The 14,791-nt window shown below is 46.7% G+C and overlaps 1 long non-coding RNA gene across 2 annotated transcripts in view; it reads left to right on the plus strand.

Annotated features, from left to right (window-relative positions):
* The window catches only part of LOC309564718, a 181,912-nt gene that overhangs the window by 151,898 nt on the left and 15,223 nt on the right, over positions 1–14,791 (plus strand). Inside the window, exons 1-3 of one of the 2 annotated variants that reach the window (XR_014225759.1) lie at positions 1,955–1,973; positions 4,756–4,868; positions 14,550–14,663. This is a non-coding gene — a long non-coding RNA (uncharacterized lncRNA). Of the gene's footprint in view, positions 1–1,954; positions 1,974–4,755; positions 4,869–14,549; positions 14,664–14,791 lie in introns of those variants that run through there. The other variant, XR_014225758.1, reaches the window with a different exon arrangement.

Consider the following 14,791-nt stretch of genomic DNA (forward strand, 5'->3'; position numbering starts at 1 on the left):
GTGCTGTCGGGATGGGGATCACAGGAGAAGTCAGACATGTGTGGACTGGGGAGAGGAGACTACAGGATAAAACCAGAGCATGGTGCACCTAAGAGGAGGTCAGTGACAGTGCTGCCCGGCCAGTCTGAGGGGGGTCACTGATGTAAGGGGGCACTGTTATAAAGGTTCCTCATTATATCAGGACCCCCCCTCCCTTCCTTAGTGCATTCTCTCTGTGGAAAGTGGTCTCTGGTCACCAGAGTCCCCCCTACATCAGAGTTCTCAGCTTTTTCACCCGTGCGCCTGAAGTGACACCTGCTCCCAGCTGCGGCAGTGGTGCTTCCATCTCATCCACTGTAAAACAAGGGACCATTTTGAGTCGCGCTGTAGCCAGAAACGAAGCCCTAACTGCAGAGGTACTGTACACTACAAAGATTGTCATTTATTTTAGTGAAAATATGCTGGGTGTGACATGGATTTTCTTCTTATTTAACATGTATACATAGACATTTCATGAAACTTTAGGTCATGAATATTTACGTAAAGTCATGGAATTTTCTTGGTAAAAATGTGTATGAACCCTGTTTAATGCTATCGGAGGAATCGGTTTGGAGTATTTGGAATCGGTGCCTGTTTTGATGCATGGCGTCTGATATATCTACTTGCCTTAATGACCCCCTATAACTGAAGGGGTCCACGTTATCTGGTAAGCATATATACACTCTGGGTGTTCTGGTGGAGGTGTATATTGCTACCAAGTGTTACTTACCATCTATACTTGGATATCCATTGGCACTTATCACTTTATGGACTAATTGATTCCATGCACATATATGGACAATTTGCAGTGATTTTGCACAATATTTGGAATTAATCCTAGTTTTATTTATATGAATTCATTATACATAATATTGCTTTTACATGTTATATTTGTTTATATTGACACAATTTTTGTGCACAATAGGGTTTTAGTTGAGTGCAATCTTTTATTTAGCAATAACTTTTAATTTGGTCCACATTTACCTCTTGTTCTATCAGTATGATATCTAATAAATCTGCCATGAAGGTACTCACCCGATGGTAAATGGTTCCTACTATACTTGCCCACCTCCACCCTTCACACTCCCCATTATGCTTCCTCCCTTTCCTGGCCAGCCAGGCTGAATGCTCAGATTCAGGGTCTGACATTGATTTATAGGGGGGGGGGGGGGGTTTACAGTATTTTTATTTTGCCCAGAGACTCTTAGACGTACATCTCAAGGATCAGAACATTCAGGGGTATGTGAGATGATTACGGCCACACACACCTACACAGGTTGAACTGGATGGACTATTGTCTTTATTCAACCTCACCTACTATGTAACTAGGTAACTATGAGTTCCCTTAAGACCCTAACGATAACTTGAAAAAGACAAATATTGCTCCTATTTAAGAGCTTCACTTTCTATGAAACAATTTCAGGACTCTAGTGGTCAGTAACCAGCTCTTCCAAGCAGTCACAGTTTCTCATTATTGTACAGAGAATATTGTTTGTGGGTCTAGTTCTTTAAATCCCTTTGAAGAATAATTAAAACCCAGGATGTTTTACTGACAGTGCCAATTAAGTATCACACAAGTCGTGGCAGACTGTTCCAATTAGCAAGAAGAAGTTCACCTATCTATCCTATCTATCACCTAGCTACCCATATATGCAAACACTGATCACATCTGTAGGGATTCTTGTGAAAATCAGACATTTTGCTGACACCCATATTGTATTCTGTACAGTTTGAGTGTATTATGCAACTAGTCTCTGCTTCAGGATAGACAGCAGAAGTAATCTATCATGGTGGCTACATTACAAATGAGCACCCACACAAAAAAATGAAAGGAAAGTTGTCTTTATGTTAATATACATTCTTCTTTAAAGTGTTTTTTCAAGTTAATGGTTTTTTTTTTTTTCTAATTTTTTTTTTAGAAAATGTTACAAGACTGTCCATCAATGAAACTGCAGGTAATCCAGTATAATTTAGAAATGCTGTGATGGTGGAGTGCCAGTTTTCCTAGAGGCAGAAGAGCATTAAGCACCTCTGTTGTTATGCTTATCTTCTGAGGGTCCCTTCCTTATGGGGGAATCAATTGCGCTTCTATTTATTCCCTCTGGCTTTCTCTTGTCGCCAAGCATACAATACTCAAAAACCACCCAGCCGCGCTTAGTTGTTACTCTACTAAAACACTCAAAATCCACTCAAACTTAGCTGCTGTCATAAGACATAACATGTCTCAAAAGTGTCAACTCGGATAGCCCACAATCAAGGCAGACAGTGCTATAACAAATGTAAAATAACTAACTTAATTACCTGTCCGCCCATATAGCCCATTCTTATGTCTTCAAGGGGAAGAACGGTCTTAGAAGTTCCAAATCCAAGGAGGATTGGCCACAACTTTGGTCCACATTTACCTCTTGTTCTATCAGTATGATATCTACTGAATCTGCTATGAAGCTACTCGCCCAATGGTACATGGTTCCTACCAGACTTGCCCCACTCCACCCTTCACACTCCCTATTGTGCATCCTCCCTCTCCCGGCAAACCAGGCTGCATTCTCGGATTCAGGGTCTGGCATAAATGTATAGGGTGGGGGGGGGGGGGGGGGGGTGGGTGCTCACAATTTTTTTTGTTGCCCAGGGTCCCCCTTAAGTTTGTTCCAGACCCTAAGAACAACATGAAAAAGACAAATACTGCTCCAATTTTAGAGCTTCACTTCCTATGAGACAATTTCATGACTTTAGTGGTCAGAAACCAGCTCTCCCAAGCAGTCACAGGTTCTTATTATTGTACAGAGAAAATTGTTTGTGTATCTAGCTCTTTACACCCCTATGAAGAATAATGAAAACCCAGGATGTTTTACTGACAGTGTTAGATAAGTATCACACAAAATGTGGCAGACTGGTCCTTTTAAAATGAGCAACAAGTTCACCCGTCTATTGCTACCTATATAATGCAAACACTGATCAAATCTGTAAAGATTCTTGTGAAAATCAGACGTTTGCTAACACTCATATTGTATTCTCTACAATATGTGTGTATTATGCAACTAATTTCTGCTTCAGGATAATCAGCAATATGTGTTTATTATGTATACTATGTGTTAATATACATTCTTCTTTAGGCCCCTTTCACGCAGTCCGTCCGTGCGTTTATCTCAGAGGGGGATCGAGCCGCCGATCCCCTGCTGAGCAGGCGGGTGACAGCTGTGTCTCCGTGCTGTGCGTGGAGACACAGCTGTCAGTTTCCCATACATCCCTATAGGGGAATCGGATGGGAACGGACCGTCTGTCCGTTCTCATCCGATCCGATCCTCTGGACGGATGCAAAATAGGGTTTCCATCCATCCAGATTTGACGGATCGGATGTCAGCGGACATGTCTCCGCTGACATCCGATGCCCCATAGGGATACATGGGGGGGACCGTTCAAATCTGCCACAAAAACGGACAGGCGGATCTGAACGGTCTGTCTGTGTGAAAGGGACCTTAAAGTGTTTTTTCAAGATAGTAGTTTTTTTTTTTATTTTAGAAAATGTTAGAGAACTGTCTAACAATCATGTTACAGGTAAACCAATATACAAACCCGATTCCAAAAAAGTTGGGGCACTATAAAATGTGAATGAATGTGAATAAAAACAGAATGCAATGATGTGGAAGTTTCAAATTTCAATATTTTATTCAGAATACAACATAGATGACATATCAAATGTTTAAACTGAGAAAATGTTTTATTTTAAGGGAAAAATAAGTTGATTTTAAATTTTATGGCATCAACACATCTCAAAAATGTTGGGACAAGGCCATGTTTACCACTGTGTGGCATCCCCTCTTCTTTTTATAACAGTCTGCAAACGTCTGGGGACCGAGGAGACAAGTTGCTCAAGTTTATGAATAAGAATATTCTCCCATTCTTGTTTAATACAGGCTTCTAGTTGCTCAACTGTCTTAGGTCTTCTTTGTCGCATCTTCCTCTTTATGATGCGCCAAATGTTTTCTATAGGTGAAAGATCTGGACTGCAAGCTGGCCATTTCCGTACCCGGATCCTTCTTCTACGCAGCCATGATGTTGTAATTGATGCAGTATGTGGTCTGGCATTGCCATGTTGGAAAATGCAAGGTCTTCCCTGAAAGAGAGGACATCCGGATGGGAGCATATGTTGTTCTAGAACTTGGATATACTTTTCAGCATTGATGGTGCCTTTCCAGATGTGTAAGCTGGCCATGCCACACACACTCATGCAACCCCATACCATCAGAGATGTAGGCTTCTGAACTGAGCGCTGATAACAACTGTTGCTGTGGGGTACCGCTGGATGTGCTATGCCTGTTCCTCCAAAATACTGTGCTGGGCTCTCCATCACACCAGGCTCCCACCGAAAAGTGGAGTTTGTGTGTGGGCTGTCATGTGGGGCTCTCTGGATTCCCATCTGGTCACTTCCTTCCGGTCAGCGGGGTAATGCTGCATAGCTGGATGTTAACAGTGCCATGGCATGCTTAGGATCACATGCGTGTGCAGGCAGTAGCACCGACATGTTTCGCCCACAAGCCACATGGGCTTCTTCAGGGTACAGTGAGTGTGTGTTTGGCACATTGATTTGTTTAATAGTGGGGGGCACCTCTATTTTTGTTTTAGGTGAGTTGGTGCTCCTTAGGGTCATCAAAATCCTGCCTGTGTTTTTAACTTCATTTTTTGATCTATCTAAATTTCTTGACATTACCTATAATTTTATTTTCTTGATGTTTATAGATTTTAAACAGATTGTGAAATTAACCAACTGCTCAGTACCTCGGGTACCAAACAATGGAGGATTGGTGTGTGTTTATTTTGACAACTATTACTGCAAACCAATGTGTAATCAGGTATTTTACTTTATTAATATTATCTTTAGTGCTGTCAAAAATGGTTATTTCTCTTACGTCCTCCGACAGTTGCCGCCACTTCATATTCATCACTAATGGGGGTTATTGACCTTTGCTCCGCAGGAGTAGCTAGGCAACAAAATAGTTAATATCAAAGCTTTTAGCATATCCCACCCCTAGGGGGTGGTCCCCTCAGTCAATACCTCCCTGCTTCCTGCATTCCCAACTCAGTTTCTAATGCCTAGCTTAGGAGTAGGCTGGCTGTTCCTGTGCTGGGGCTCTCAGTCTCAGCTTCTTTTCTCTTTTTGATTTTATTTGGAGTTTTTTTCTCTTTCTTTTACTTAGCTGTTTATTTTCAGCATTAGTTAGCTTCTTCTGATGACGATGATCGTGCGGAGCTGGGTCTTGGACTGGCCACCCTGGATCCCAGGGCTCAGGGCCAGGGGCTTCCCAGCCTGCCATTGAGCGTTCAGCACAGGTTTCCCTGGCACATTGAACGACCCATCCCTGTTCGCTGCAGGGATGCTATCTGTGAGGTGGCTACCTCACTGGACGCCATTGCGGTTTCGCACCGCAGTTCCACTGCGTCACGGCTGCGACACTCCCTGTCCTCAGTACAGCGGTTTGGTCGCTGGAGCAGGCTCCCCACGCCATCCGGACTGGTAAGTGTATCTCTATGTGGGGACCTGTCTATTGGGTGTCAGTCTGGGACTGTGGGACCCTGCATGTCTGTGTGGCTGCTGAGCTCCCTGTCAGTTCCTGTGTGGAATTACTGCCTGTGTGTGGGCTGCGAGGGGGGGGGGGCTCTCCTGCTCTGCTGAGTGCATACATGAAGCAGTCTGAGTTTGGACATGCTGTGCGGCGATCGCTGCGGCGACCCGCCATTTTTTGCGGCAGAAATGTGGTGGCCGGTCCTGTGTGGTAAGGCGCAGCGTTTTGGCGCCAACCGCGGCGATCGATCAGGCCACATGTCGGCGCCATTTTCTGTTTGCCTATCAAGTCCTCAGCCGAGCGGCCATGTTTGTGTAGCCTTACATAGGCTTTACAGGGGCGGTCAGTCATTGCATCACTTCCTTTTGCTCTGGGACAGCGATCGGTGGCAGCAGCCTGTGTGATCTCTCCAGGTTTTTACCTTTCCATTTTCCTGTATTCCTTGCCCAGTGTTCTTATCCCTGTGGGGGTCGGTGTATTCAGTGGGTGCGGTGGGCTACGCTCGCCGCGATCTTAAAGGGGCAGTTCTCCTTTTTTCCTAATACTACTGGGGCATGGATTCTCAGGATTTCAAGTTTCCTCCCGCCTTGGTGGGGGGCCAAGGGGCTGCTGCTTCCCCCGAGGGGGCGGATCTGGCTGCTATTGTGGCAAATTTGGCTGCTCAGGTGCAGATGCTGGTGGGTGATCGATCCACAAAACGGCCCAGAGTGTCTATTTCCTCTGATTCAGAGGGCGATGGGGCTGCTATGGCTGGAGTGCCCTTCTCAGGGTCTCACTCATCTCTAGACCTTGTGGGGTCTGAGGGGGAGGCTGAGGTGGAAGGGGTTGATAATTCTCCCCCTGGCTCGTCTGAAGAGCTTGCACTCATGGATGAGTTGGTTGCTTCTATCAAGCAAACGCTGCATTTGCAGGATGAACCATGTCCTCCTGTTTTGATGTCCTCTTATGGGACGCAAAGGAAACGCAAAACATCGCAGGTTTTTCCTTGCTCTACGGAATTTCAGCGCGCGGTTGATGAGCAATGGCGCAATTTAAAGAAGCCTTTTGCTGTGCCGAGTAGGTTCAAGCTTCGTTATCCATTTACACCCGCCACTGATGAGCGCTGGTGTGTGCCGCCTCAGATGGATCATGCAGTGGCGAATTTAAATAAATCCACTGCAATCCGTGCTGAGGATACTCCGGTGTTCCGGGACCCGACGGACAGGAGATTGGAGTCTCTGGCCCGTCATTCTTATACGGTTGCTGGCTCTATGCTGAAGCCTATTTTTGCTTCCATTATGGCAGCCCAGGCTATTGCGGATTGGACGCAGGTGCTCAGGCGCACCCTGGTGGCTGACTCTGCCCCGCCGACAACTTTGGCTATGGTGGATCAGATTCATCAGGGTGTCATGTATTTGTGTGATGCGGACTTGGATTTGGTCCCTTTTGGCTGCGCGTCTTTCAAGTGTGGCGGTATTGAACCGTCGCCTGATATGGCTGAAATGTTGGTCTGTTGACAAAAAGACAAATACTGCTCCAATTTTAGAGCTTCACTTCCTATGAGACAATTTCATGACTTTAGTGGTCAGAAACCAGCTCTCCCAAGCAGTCACAGGTTCTTATTATTGTACAGAGAAAATTGTTTGTGTATCTAGCTCTTTACACCCCTATGAAGAATAATGAAAACCCAGGATGTTTTACTGACAGTGTTAGATAAGTATCACACAAAATGTGGCAGACTGGTCCTTTTAAAATGAGCAACAAGTTCACCCATCTATTGCTACCTATATAATGCAAACACTGATCAAATCTGTAAAGATTCTTGTGAAAATCAGACGTTTGCTAACACTCATATTGTATTCTCTACAATATGTGTGTATTATGCAACTAATTTCTGCTTCAGGATAATCAGCAATATGTGTTTATTATGTATACTATGTGTTAATATACATTCTTCTTTAGGCCCCTTTCAAACAATCCGTCCGTGCGTTTATCTCAGCGGGGGATCGAGCCGCCGATCCCCTGCTGAGCAGGCGGGTGACAGCTGTGTCTCCGTGCTGTGCGTGGAGACACAGCTGTCAGTTTCCCATACATCCCTATAGGGGAATCGGATGGGAACGGACCGTCTGTCCGTTCTCATCCGATCCTCTGGACGGATGCAAAATAGGGTTTCCATCCATCCAGATTTGACGGATCGGATGTCAGCGGACATGTCTCCGCTGACATCCGATGCCCCATAGGAATACATGGGGGGGACCGTTCAAATCTGCCACAAAAACGGACAGGCGGATCTGAACGGTCAGTCTGTGTGAAAGGGACCCGACGGACAGGAGATTGGAGTCTCTGGCCCGTCATTCTTATACGGTTGCTGGCTCTATGCTGAAGCCTATTTTTGCTTCCATTATGGCAGCCCAGGCTATTGCGGATTGGACGCAGGTGCTCAGGCGCACCCTGGTGGCTGACTCTGCCCCGCCGACAACTTTGGCTATGGTGGATCAGATTCATCAGGGTGTCATGTATTTGTGTGATGCGGACTTGGATTTGGTCCCTTTGGCTGCGCGTCTTTCAAGTGTGGCGGTATTGAACCGTCGCCTGATATGGCTGAAATGTTGGTCTGTTGACCAATCTTCTCGCAAGACTTTAGCTAACTTGCCCTACGCGGGATCTCGCCTTTTTGGCGAATCTTTGGATACTCTGATAAAGGGTATTTCTGGGGGTAAGAGCACTCTCTTGCCCCAAACTCACAAGAATAAGTTTGTTTGTGGTAAGAAGAATACCTCGTTTAGACCCTCTTAGGGGTCCTTTCGTGCCTTTCGGTCGCACTATAAGGGCAAGCCCTTCAAGGGCCAAGGTTCCCAGAAGAAGCCGTGGACGGGTAAGCAGATGTCCGGCCAGTCCGGGTCCGCTGCCCATAACAATACGGCCTGAAGGGACGCCCTCACCCAGTTCTGGGGCGGGGGGACGTTTGCTCGGTTTTCTTCAACCCTGGCTGGACCGCATTCGGGACAGGTGGGTTCAGGAAATCGTTCGATCTGGTTACAAGATCGAGTTTCTCTCTCGGCCGGCGGGCAGATTTTTCCCCTCAAACCTTCAGCTGACTCCGGAGCGCTTGCGGGATCTGCACCTGGCGGTGCGGGCCCAGGGAGTGGTGGTTCCGGTGCCTCTTCGGGACAGATTTCGGGGGTTCTATTCCAATCTGTTCACTGTGCCCAGAAAGGAGGGCAAGGTACGTCCGATTCTGGACTTGAAAGCTCTGAACCACTTTGTGCGGGTTCGAAAATTTTGCATGGAATCCCTGCGCTCGGTGGTGGCTGCCCTGGTTCCGGGGGAATTCATGGCCTCCATCGATTTGAAGGATGCGTATCTTCACATTCCAATTTTCGAGGGTCACCAGAGGTACCTTCGATTCGCCATTGCGGAGGATCACTACTAATTTGTGGCATTACCCTTCGGTCTTGCTTCGGCTCCGCGGGTTTTCACCAAGGTGCTTGCGCCGGTCCTGGCTTTACTGAGAGCCCAGGGCATCTCTGTCTTGAGGTATCTGGACGATATCTTGATTCGGTCTGCGACCAGTCAGGGCCTGGTGAACGACCTGTTCATCACGATGCAGACTCTGCAGGAGTTCGGTTGGACGATAAATTTCCCAAAGTCAACGTTGTGTCCGTCCGTTCGTCTTCCCTACCTGGGGATGATACTGGACTCTGTTCAAGCGAAGGTCTTCCTGCCGGAAGACAAGCTCCGGACACTTCAGGACGAGGTCAGGTCCCTCAGGGACAATCAGTGCTCGTCACTCCGGACGTGTATGAGGTGTCTGGGATTGATGGTCTCGGCTTTCGAGGCGATTCCCTTCGCCCAGTTTCACACACGGGATCTTCAGGCGGAGGTCCTGGCCAAGTGGGACGGGCGTCCGCAATCTCTGGATCTGCGGATTTCGTTGAGCCGCCTCACCCGAAGGGGTCTTTTGTGGTGGCTCCAGTCCCCGGCGGTGTCGGGGGGCAGGTCTTTTCGTCCTTTGTCGTGGACGGTGATCACCACGGATGCCAGCCTGTCGGGCTGGGGTGGTGTCCTGGGCGTTCTGTCCGCCCAGGGAACTTGGTCGGGGGAGGAATCCTCTCTTCCGATCAACATTCTGGAATTGCGAGCAATACATCTCTGCCTTCTGCGTTGGACGGACAGGCTTCAAGGCTGTCCGGTTCGGGTGCAGACGGACAATGCCACAGCGGTGGCCTACATCAACCACCAAGGGGGCACCAGGAGTGCCCGAGCGGCTCGGAAAGTAGCCGACATTCTGTCTTGGGCCGAGACGCACGTCCCGGCGATAACGGCAGTTCACATTCCGGGAGTGGAGAACTGGCAGGCGGATTATCTGAGTCGCCAGACCCTGGACCAGGGAGAATGGTCCCTTCACCCGGATGTCTTTCAGATGCTGTGCGCGAAGTGGGGGTCCCCAGATGTGGACCTGTTCATGTCTCGTCTAAACAACAAGGTGGAAAGGTTCGTAGCAAGGACGCGCGATCCTCGGGCAGACGCCTCAGACGCGTTAGTGACGTCCTGGAGTCAGTATCGTCTGATGTATGCCTTCCCACCGATTCAGCTGCTGTCCAGGTTCCTTCGCAGGTTGGCCTTGGAACCGCGCACGGTGATTCTGGTGGCACCGGACTGGCCTCGCCTGTCTTGGTACGCAGACCTCGTGAATCTGGCGGTCGACGCTCTGTGGCGTTTGCCTCTTCGAGAAGATCTCCTGTCTCAAGGACCGATCTTCCATCCTGCTTTAGTCGCTGGCTTTAACAGCCTGGCTGTTGAAAGCCAGGTCCTGAAGGATAGGGGTCTCTCCCCTGCGGTCATTCCCACTTTGATCAAGGCTAGAAAAGCCTCTTCGGGGAAGATTTACTACCGTACTTGGAAGGCGTATTTTGCCTGGTGTGAGTCCAGGGGGTATTCCCCTCGCTCGTACTCGGTATCGAGAGTGTTGGCTTTCCTCCAAACTGGAGTGGACCAGCGTTTGGCGTTGGCCACGATTAAGGGTCAGATTTCTGCGCTGGCCGTTCTTTTTCAACGCCCTGTGGCGTCTAATTCTTTGGTTAGCACCTTTGTTCAAGGGGTGCGTCACTTGGCTCCTCCTCGGAGGAATCCTTTACCTCCATGGGACTTGTTCTGTCCGTATTGCAACATGCTCCCTTTGAGAAGATCAGGGAGATCTCGTTGTCTCTCTTGTCTAAGAAGGTTGCCTTTTTGGTGGCAATCACTTCGGCTCGCAGGGTATCGGAGCTGGCGGCCTTGTCCTGCAGCTCTCCCTACTTGGTGATTCACCTGGATAAGGTGGTCTTACGACCTAACCCTTCTTTTCTTCCGAAGAGGATCTCGAAATTTCACCTCAATGAGGACATTGTCTTGCCTTCGCTTTTTGCGCGAAGCCTAAGCATCCAAAGGAGGTGGCGTTGCATTCCTTGGATGTTGTTCGGGCGATCAGGGTTTACCAGTCATCGACGAAATCCTTTCGCAAGTCGGATTCTCTATTTGTCCTTCCAGAGGGTCCTTGGAAGGGCATGGCAGCGTCAGCTGCGACCATCGCCAAATGGATCAGACAGACCATTGTGCAAGCCTATGCTTTGAAGGGGAAGGTTCCTCCTTTCCCTGTGAAGGCGCACTCTACCAGGTCTCTGAGTACGTCTTGGGCCTATCGTCATCAGGCCTCTGTGGCCCAGGTGTGTAAGGCGGCGACTTGGTCGTCCGTTCACACCTTCTCAAAATTCTACAAGGTGGATGTTCAGGCATCGGCGGATGCTTCCTTTGGCCGCAAAGTTCTTAGTGCGGCAGTGCCTTAGGGCCCCTTGTTTTTGGGTCCTTGGCTGTTGGGATGTCTTTATCCCTAGGTTACTTGTTTTCCTGGGTCGTTGCTCCTGTTGAGCACGTTTTTTTTTCCTGTTGCCCAGTTGGTTCTCTTACCTTGATAAGGTTCCTTTCTCTGATGTGGGTACTGCGTTGCTTTAGGCGCGGCTGCTTTTTTTCCCACCCCTAATGTCTACACTGCTATGGGACGTCCCCATTAGTGATGAATATGAAGTGGCGGCGACTGTCGGAGGACGTAAGAGAAAACGGAAATTTTGTAAGATCTTACCTGTAAAATTCCTTCCTCTGAGTTCTCCGACAGTCGCCGCCCCCGCCCCTCTTTTGGGGTTTGTTTATGTACTCTACTGCTATGCTACTGAAACTGAGTTGGGAATGCAGGAAGCAGGGAGGTATTGACTGAGGGGACCACCCCCTAGGGGTGGGATATGCTAAAAGCTTTGATATTCACTGTTTTGTTGCCTAGCTACTCCTGCGGAGAAAAGGTCAATAACCCCCATTAGTGATGAATATGAAGTGGCGGCGACTGTCGGAGGACTCAGAGAAAGGAATTTTACAGGTAAAAATTCTGTTTTTGAATATTTCTTATACAAGACATCATTTTCTGTCTTTTAGTTCACATATTTTGTTGTCATTCTGTTACAATTTTCAGGATTGTATTTACAACACAGATACAGTATTTCCTATGCAGGTTCGTCTTCTAGTGGCTATCTGTATTTTAGATGGTGTGTTGCTGATAGTTTTGAGATTAAAATAACAGGATAAGCCATCTATAACAGTGTAAATTTGCTGTCCCCTCAAAATAACTCAACACACAACCATGAATGTCTAAACCCCTTGCAACAAAAGTGAGTACTAAGTGAAAATGTCTAAATTGGGCCCAATTAGCCATTTTTCCTCCCCGGTGTCATGTGACTTGTTAGAGTTACAAGGCCTCAGGTGTGAATGGGGAGCAGGTGTGTTATATTTGATGTTATCGTTCTAACTCTCTCATACTGGGCATAGGAAGTTCAACATGGCACCTCATGGCAAAGAACTCTCTGAGGATCCAAAAAAAATGAATTGTTTCTCTACATAAAGATAGCCTAGGCTATAAGAAGATTGTAATGACCCTGAAACTGAGCTGCAGCACGGCGGCCAAGACCATACAACGGTTTTACAGGACAGGTTCCACGCAGAACAGGCCTCACCATGGTCGATCAACGAAGTTTAATGCATGTGCTCAGGGTCATATCCAGAGAGTGTCTTTGGGAATTAGACTTATGAGTGCTGCCAACATTGCTGAAGAGGTTAAGGGGGTGGGGGTGTCAGCCTGTCAGTGCTCAGACCATACGCCGCACACTGCATCAAATTGGTCAGCATTGCTGTCGTCTCAGAAGGAAGCCTCTTCTAAAGATAATGCACAAAAAAGCCCGCAAAGAGTTTGCTGAAGGCAAGCAGAGTAAGGATATGGATAACTGGAACCATGTCCTGTGGTCTGATGAGACCATAATAAATGTATTTGGTTCAGATGGTGTCAAGTGTGTGTGGTGGCAACCAGGTGAGGAGTACAAAGACAAGTGTGTCTTGCCTACAGTCAAGCATGGTGGTGTAAGTGTCATTATCTGGGGCTGCATGAGTGCTGCCAGAACTGGGGAGCTACAGTTCATTGCAGGAACCATGAATGCCAACATGTACAGTGACATACTAAAGCAGAGCATGATCCCCTCCCTTCAGAGACTGGGCCGCAGGGCAGTATTCCAACATAACAACCCCAAAAACACCTCCAAGACAATCCCTGCTTTGCTAAAGAAGCTGAGGGTAAAGGTGATAGAATGGCCAAGCATGTCTCCAGACCTAAACCCTATTGAGCATCTGTGTGGCATCCTCAAACAGAAGGCGGAGGAGCGCAAGGTCTCTAACATCCACCAGCTTCAGTGATATCGTCATGGAGGAGTGGAAGAGGACTCCAGTAGTGACCTGTGATGCTTTGTTGAACTCTATGCCCAAGAGGGTGAAGGCAGTGCTGGAAAATAATGGTGGCCAAACAAAATATTGACACTTTGGTCCCAATTTGGACATGTTCACTTAGGAATTTACTCACTTTTGTTGCCAACGGTTTCGACATCAATGGCTGTGTGTTGTTATTTTGAGGGGACAGCAAATTTACACTGTTATACAAGCTGTGCACTCACTACTTTACATTGTAGCAAAGCGTCATTTCTTCAGTGTTGTCACATGAAAAGATATGATAAAATATTTACAAAAATGTTAGGGGTGTACTCTTTTGTGAGATACTGTATGTAAGCATCATCCACTATTATTTTGTTTATTGTAAGGTGCTGTTTTTCTCATTTTATTTATGCATGTCAGAGCCATCTTTACATTTTTAATTTAGCTAACAAACTTTCTGTAGCTGTGATGTGGGGTGGGGCTATATAAATCTCAGGATCAGATAGAGAGAAATAAAAATAATTTGACAGGTAAACCAGCTTCCATATATGTGCTTCAACTGTTTGTTAGGCTTTTTTTTTTCCCTAGAGCTCCAATAATATTCGCTAATACATTTTTGACACATTAAAAACATCTTTTTTCTTTTAATATTTAGTGTATAAACCCCAAAATAGTGGAGAAGTTTTGTCTTTGTGTAATTTACAAAGATAAAATCTAGAGCAACACTTAAGCTGGCCATAGAGGGGTCGGTATTCTATTAGTTCAGCAGAAATGTGGCCATTCCCGCTAGAGAGAAGTCAAATTATGGATCTTCTCTCAAACGGAAATGTTGGAACTATTTTAATCAGTCAGCACATACAGCTAATCGGCTGCGGCACTGATCAATGTATTCTGACAGTGGCAGAGTCCCTGCTGTCAGAATACAGTGGTGCAGCAGGGAGGGTTCCTTCAAATGTGTGGATGGGGAAATCCTTTTTTTTTTTTTTTTTTTTTTTGATCAGCTAGCTGGGTAATTAAAAAAAAAATCATCTATGGCCAGGTTAAGAGATTTTACAGACCCAATGTGGCAAACCATTGCAGGCAATCCGAAATGACCATTCATTAGTCCTAGATAAATGACTCCTGAAAAAGAAATTGTAGGTACTATGAGTAATTACATAACATTGCCGTTTACACTGTACTAATGTATGAGTTTTTAAAACTTTACTCAAGGGTTATGACTTCGCTTTTTTGAGAAGGAGCAGGCTATATGAGGAATGTGGAAAAAAACTGCCTACACTTGGACAACTCAGTATATCGGAGGTTCTCGGTTAGCAGAATGCATTGGTAAGTTGGTGGAATTAATTGTTGTTCCGCATGTGAAATATGAAAAGAAAAAAAAACAAAGTAAAAAGCATTTGACACGGTACCCTATAAATGCTTAGCCCACAAATTGAGGTCTGTTGGTGTATATG

The sequence above is a fragment of the Pelophylax lessonae genome, assembly GCF_965119305.1.
Source record: "Pelophylax lessonae genome assembly, chromosome: 9".
Taxonomy (NCBI): Eukaryota; Metazoa; Chordata; class Amphibia; order Anura; family Ranidae; genus Pelophylax; species Pelophylax lessonae.